This window comes from Gymnoscopelus microlampas, assembly GCF_963454915.1.
Source record: "Gymnoscopelus microlampas genome assembly, chromosome: 2".
NCBI lineage: Eukaryota > Metazoa > Chordata > Actinopteri > Myctophiformes > Myctophidae > Gymnoscopelus > Gymnoscopelus microlampas.
Genome location: NC_139939.1, coordinates 31229015 through 31236718, shown reverse-complemented (window position 1 = coordinate 31236718; position 7704 = coordinate 31229015).

Here is a 7704-nt window from a genome sequence, read left to right as displayed (position 1 = left end):
ATGCTTTCCACATTGATTTGTATATTCATTCAGTTTAGGTGCTTCCCAGAAGAACATTGCATTATTGCAGACAATCAACATAAAAACAGCAATGGTTCACGCAGAACTACCAGGTAACCGGTACAGTGGGCACCTGGTATTTCTGGGCACCTTTTTTAAAAAACTATGTATTTATTTTGTATTTTATATTTGATTTGCATTCATTTTATAAATGAGCGGCCTAATATTTTTTAATATATATATATATATCTTAAATATTTCTACAAATGCTACAAATATGATATCCAGTCATTCCGGGGATAAACAAGAAATTGATGGGTAAATTTAGGTCTGATATTGTACCGTGTATGTTGTCATATATACTTTACATCATTTCCAACCATTTTCCAAAGCATATATTTATTCTTTTACCTTCCGGAAAAACAGCACATTTTACACTGCAGTGCCCACAAGGTTTAGGTCCCAACTGGACCTGTATCCCCAACAAGATGCATGGCTACAGTAGAGCACATTTACTCAAGTATTGTACTTAAGTACGATTTTAGGTACTTTTACTTTACTGGAGTATTTCCAATTATCAGTACTGTTACTTCTACTCCACTACATCTCAGAGGCAAATATTGTACTTTTACTTAACCACTATTATTTGAAGACTTTAGTTACTAATTACTTTGCAGATATAAATTATTACATTATAAAATAAATACCTAGGCTATTTGAAAATAACAACGCGATGCGACACGTTGTGAGCTTGCAGATCTGCTATTTTCAAACATTTTAGTACTTTTACTTTTGGTACTTTAAGTACATTTTGATACCAATACTTTTGTACTTTTACTCAAGTAAATTTTGAATTCCGGACTTTTACTTGTAACAGAGTGCTTCTACATTGCAGTATTGATACTTTTACTTAAGTAGGCTAAAATATTTGAGTACTTTTTCCACCACTGCGCAGACACTAGTCTGTCTACTACACAGCTCACACAATGAGGTGGACAACCGCTACCTGTATGCTAACACCAAAGTGTCTAGCATGAGTGTATATTAAAGCAATAAGCCCCAAGACACGGTTTGGAGTTATTTTAGAACAGCTAAAGGGCATTGTAAGGCCAGATGCGGAGTGGATTGCCTATTAGACCCACTTCTCTAGAACCATTGGAAACCATGGCCTTGCTTGGCTTATTACTTTTTTATAAAAAATTGTTGCCAAAATATGGCAACATGAAAAATCCTAGACATATAACAGTTTTTAATAACAATTTTACTACAATAATAATTTCTACCTTACAATGAGAGAGAGAGAGAGAGAGAGAGAGAGAGAGAGAGAGAGAGAGAGAGAGAGAGAGAGAACACACACACACACACACACACACACACACACACACACACACACACACACACACACACACACACACACACACACACACACACACACACACACACACACACACACACACACACACACACACACACACACAGTATTTTAATCTCCTTTGAGCACCACCTGGTTAATCTCTCTTTCTCCCTGCAAATAATGTCTACCTGCTTGGTTATCTAATCAATTCAGATGGAGCTCCCCTCTATAACTTCATGGAAGGTCCCGAATATTGTAAAAGAGGAAGAAGTAATACAGTACTATAGGTTTTTGTTTATAGAGGGTTTTACAATGCCTTGATCGGCCAATCACAATCAACTATCGGTTTCATTAATAGACTTAGAGGCCCCAAATTGGTGCTAGCGTAGCAGCCAAAGGCTACGTACGTGTGGCAGCATAGTAGCATGCTCCTGAGCCACACAGGACACGCCCCACAAATTAGAGGAGTAACGCAGTAAGACATCGTAGAACTGTGACTTCAAAAGAACAAATAACATTCATGGAATGTGGATATTAGAGTGTATATCCTCACATGCTCTCTCTATATCTCACAGACCCTGCACCGATTGAGTATTCTTTCAGCAACCCTGGCCTCTCTAGCAGTGCGTTTCTTCTATTCTCTCTCATATACACACCCTAGGATTGCAGTCATTCATATACAGTACACGGCACTGTGTTTCTCTTCTCTTCACTTAGACCCAGCAGCTATTCAAAGGCTTTTTCCTATTCATGAATATACCACCTACACACCCCCCATTTATCATAATCATTTCAGTAACCATGTTTTGTAAATTCAACAAAATGCGCACTTATTCACTCAAACCCCGGTGTCTCCTGTATTCATAATCTTTTTTTCCCACTTCTCGTTTTAACGCTATACCTGTATTTTGACGCTATAATCACTCCTCCGTCTTTTCTCTGTTCCCTGTAGGCTACACACCATCTACTTTACATTTTAAGCATTTAACTCATTAAGACCGGGAACACATATGTGTAACCACTTTAACCATTATTTATACTTTGGCTATTTGACAAAAATAGCAGATATACAAGCTCATAGCGCGGCACCGAGTGCCACGTTATGATCTTGCAGATCTGCTATTTTTTGCAAATCTTGTTTTTTTTTGTGCAAATCTTTGAATATATATACATTTTTAAAGCGAACATTTGCAACTCAAATCTTTGCTTCTAGGTTGTCCCTGGAACAAAACATTTTGAGATGGGGGTCCGCCTTCAAATACATATAATGTTGAGGGTCCTTGACATGAAAAAAAGTTGAGCACCACTCATATAGAAACATACGTTTTTCAGAAAACTGTTGGGATGTAGAAGACATTTTGTAGAATCGGCCTCAGGTCTTAATGGGTTAACTCATCAAACTAGTGAGTACTTTGGTTCAAGTTTTGTCTCCCAAACTGTCAATATTGCAGCCGTCAAACAGAAAGGAGACGGGCCAGAGTCAGAGTGTCTCTGTACCCTATCGTCTCTTTTATCCTCCCCTTCAGGTCTGTTGCCTGTTGCTGGCTGAGTGACAGTCTCTCAGCCGCAGGATCGACCTGCCGGGGGGGCACAGGGGGACAAACAGCAGCCTCTGCTCCCTGGTGGTCACTAAACAAACTGTGATTCCCCCCTGTCATCACCCCATCAACCCATCACCCATCAGACGATTCAAAGCGTGTCTGCCGGGTCCATCACTCTGCTGCTAATCTGTAAACCCTGATTGCTTTGATGCACGTCACCTGGGCGAAGGGTTTGAAGTGGCTGTGGTGGAGGCCACCATCAAAGAGTGTTCTGTGGAGTGTGTGCAGCATTTGATGCTGATGCTGATACTCATTCTGCTTTTCCCTGACAGCGGTTCACCTGTCAGGGGGTGGGCGGAAGGTCAGGGAGCTCTCCTCACGCTGCATCGATGTGAGAAGGGGAGAGATCCGAGGTTAACAAACAGAGTAACAGAGTTGATTAACAAGAGCCCGGTGACGTCCATTATCTTGTCCACACAGAGAGAGAGCCCCCTTGAGAGGGAAAAAGAAAGTGACGGAGTGGAAGAGGATGGAGGAGGATTGGGTGAGTGGTTTAGGCAAATGAATGGACGTGACGTAAGATCGAAACAAATTCAAACAGCGCTTCGGCATGGGTGGGTGTCTTAAAATGTTTTCAACCTGGCGTTCCTGTTTTTGGGCATATACCATTGTGGGTGAAACCTCGACACAGACAGAGTTCATAGAGCTCAAGTGGTTACATTAATTCAGCAGCAAACCGTTTATATACAGCCGCACAGTCAAATCCTCACTGTTCATTTAACTCAAATGTACAAATGTAACTCCAATGGACCCTTGTGGTGTGATGTGATGTTACCCTTCGTGGATTAATGAACGCTGAGGATTTTTACTGTGTGCTAACTGGTTGGACCACTCTCCTTCACATCCTCCTACATGTTGGATCCGTTCCTCACATACTCCTCAAGCACAGATCTGCGCTGGCATAGAATCACAGAAACGCACGCGAGTCCCGAGGAAAATTACTTCTCCATATACCCCTTCTGTTAGTCGGGCTCTGTATCTCCATGGCAACAGGTATCTGGCAAACCAACCTCGCTGTGCGAACAACAGGTCACATCGCCTTGGCTGCCTGGGATTGCTACAGATGTAGTATAATGTCATCTTATAAAGCAACAATTGTAATCATTAATTCAGAGCTAGAGTCTGTAATCAAGTTGTAAAACATAATAGCAACCCTGGAAGCCACAGAATTACACTTGCACTGATGTAGGAAGGGTGTTTGGATGCGGTAACCTTCAGCTTTACATAAAAAAAGGCTTTGACAGTTTTTTTTTTCTTTCTTTTTATTTATTCATCTTTTTTTCCATTTGAAGTTTCACTTCAGTCTTTCACCTTGAGGGTTTTCTTTTCTTATTTTTTTCTTATTTATGACAACCAGACTGAAAGAATCATTCATCCATCTGTCCATCTGTGTAAACACTGGAGTATTGTATTTACATTGGAGAAAACAATTGGCTTTTCAATTTGCAAGTCACACAAATAATGAGCAATACATTTCGACTGCGTGTACACACTGTACAGAATATAATTATTCCGCTACAATAAAGTGGAATGTATTAATGCTGTATACATTTTCATCCAATTTACAAGTCAGTGTTTTAGAGGAGGGTGTGATTTCTGTCCATTTTCATCCAATTTACAAGTAGGTATTTTAGAACATATTATGTTAACTATGCTAACCATTTAATTGAGTCTGGTGCTGTTTGCGTGTGACAGAATGCACATAGCTGAGATGAAATGTGCGTTTCAATGTGCTAGACCACTGCACTGCAAAAAAACATTTTCAAGAGAGTAAAGAAAATCCTCGATTCTAGCATATTAGTCATATTTTTTGTCTAAAAAGAAAATGATTCTAGTCAAGCATGTTTCACACATGAAATGTATTCTTATTTTAAGAAAGATAGTATCTTACATTTTCTTGACCTTAAATATAATATTGAGCAATATTTAACCAGTAACAAGCCATAGCAGTGGTTTCCATTGTATCACCGCAGAGGCACCAGTTTGCACAACTTCTCAATTTAAGCTTGGTTCCCAAACCTTTTAGCTCGAGACCCAAAAGAGAAATGTGATGTCTCCCCGGGACCCAAACTAGTGAAAATAGCAGATTGTGCGTGGTGTGTGTGTGTGTGTGATAGGCAGTGAGGCAACAGGCCTTTCGTGCTAATTGTTCATAAACCCGGGTTGCCTGGGAGAAGTATAGCTGTCTTGGAGCCTGCTGGTCCCGGGCCTTGTGAAGCAGCGGCCGGAACCGCTTTCCAGATGGTAGCAGCCGAAACAGTTCAGTGGTCCGGGTGGCTAGGGTCTCTGATAATCCTACGGGCCTCGCTGATACAACAGCCGTTGTATAGGCTACATCCCCTGGATGGAGGAGAGCTCACATCCACTGGTGATTCAGGGCTTTGCGGTTTGAGGCAGTACAGGCAGTAGTGGAAAAAGTACTCACATTTTTGACTTAAGTAGAAGTATCAATACTGCAATGTAGAAGTACTCTGTTACAAGTAAAAGTCCAGAGTTCTAAATTGACTTAAGTAAAAGTACAAAAGTTATTGGCATAAAAATGTACTTAAAGTACCAAAAGTAAAAGTACTAAAATGTTTGAAAATAGCCGATCTACAAGCTCATGATGCGACGCGTTGTGAGCTTGTAGATCGGCTATTTTCAAATAGCCTAGGTATAAAATAGGGCTAAACTGGTTAATGTATGTTCAGAATATCATGATTTGTATCTGAAAAGTAACTAAGTTGTCAAATAGTTGTAGTGGAGTAAAAGCACAACATTTGCCTCTGAGATGTAGTGGGGTAGAAGTAAAAGTATTGGAAATTGCAAACACTGTAAGTAAAGTAGCCTACAAATACCTCAACATCGTACCTAAGTACAGTACTTAAAGTAAATGTACTCAGTTACTTTCCACCACTGAGTACGGGCAGTGATGCAACCCGGTCAGGATGCTCTCAGCGGTGTCTCTGCAGAAGGCCTGTATAGGATCTATCCAGGGCCCCATGCCAAACTTCTACAGCTGCCTGAGGTGAAAGAAAGAGGCGATGCTGGGCCTTCTTCGCTACAGGGGTTAGCCCATTAAGACCGGAAACGCATCTGTGTCATTTTCCATTTCTTTGGCTTCAAAAATAGCAGATCTACAAGCTCATAGCGCGGCACCGAGTGCCGCGCTATGAGCTTGTAGATCTGCTATTTTTGAAAAATCGCGAGCATTTGCAACTCAAATCTTTGCTTTGAGATGCGGGTCCACGGCCTCAGGTCTTAATGGGTTAAGGGCTAGTGGCTAACTATTCTCTTTTCCTTTGTTTTATTGGCTCATGAGTCTTACTCTTACTTCTTTTTTTTGTTTCACACTCTTACTGCTTTTTGCTGCTACGGCACCTGAATGCCGTACCCCGCCCCTGGGGGATCAATAAAGGTTTATCTTATCTTATCTTATAAAACGAAGCGCACCGCACCACTCGAATACACACTGGAGGAACACATTGCTTTGTCTACTTTGGAGAATGAGTGTTGACGCCATCTGAGTGGCCAAACTCGAGGCCTTGTGAGAAAATAACAAAGCGAAATTACTACACGCACACACACACACACGCACACGCACACACACACACACACACACACACACACACACACACACACACACACACACACACACACACACACACACACAGATCCAAATCTTATTTTGGAGAGAGAGAGAGAGAGAGAGAGAGAGAGAGAGAGAGAGAGAGAGAGAGAGAGAGAGAGAGAGAGAGAGAGAGAGAGAGAGAGAGAGAGAGAGAGAGAGAGAGAGAGAGAGAATACAGAACAGGATTTGGGGTTGGAGGCTAAAGCAGTGCTCAGAGACGAAGAGGGAAAGTTTGATAAACAAGTGTCTGTTCTGATTGCTACAAAGTGGAATACAGTGGGAAGCCCAGCGGGTCTACAAACACTACTAAACAAACACCCAGTGGGGAGATTCACGCACATGCACACGCACGCACACGCACGCGCACGCACAGAAGAGATTACTTCCTGAGCACACAAGTAGGGGTCCTTTCGTTTGGGTAACAGGGGATGTGGTGGCCACCCCACTGCCTGATCGATTTATAGCCTGCTACCGTTTAAAGTCCAGCTGTCTCTCCCCCCACACACACACACACACACACACACACACACACACACACACACACACACACACACACACACACACACACACACACACACACACACACACACACACACACACACACACACACACACACACACGCGGATGTTCAACACCAGCCTCCCCCCCACCACCCTCCTTTTCGCCTTTCGTTGATTTTCATCCAAATGCAGCCTCTCTCTCTCTCTCTCTCTCTCTCTCTCTATCTCTCTCTCTCAGCTTCACCCCAATTGAGTTTGGACGTGTGCCAGACCAGGGGCAGAGTGCCATGTGTGCGTGCGTGCGTGCACGTGTGCGATGGGCCGGTTCTGCTGTCTATGGAGTGTCATTTCTCCCCCATGCTGGCTCTGTTTACTCCCAACACACACACGCACACACACACACACACACACACACACACACACACACACACACACACACACACACACACACACACACACACACACAAGCTTACTGACCCATTATGTCTAGTGCTGATGGCTGTATCACACAAGGTGACTCTCCCAGCGTAACACAATCTGGAAGACCCACTCTTCTGTAACAAAAAAAGCCTGTAAAAACGACAGCACTTTTGGCTTCCTTCATTTATTAAATCTTAATGAAGATCTGAGCGAATGAAG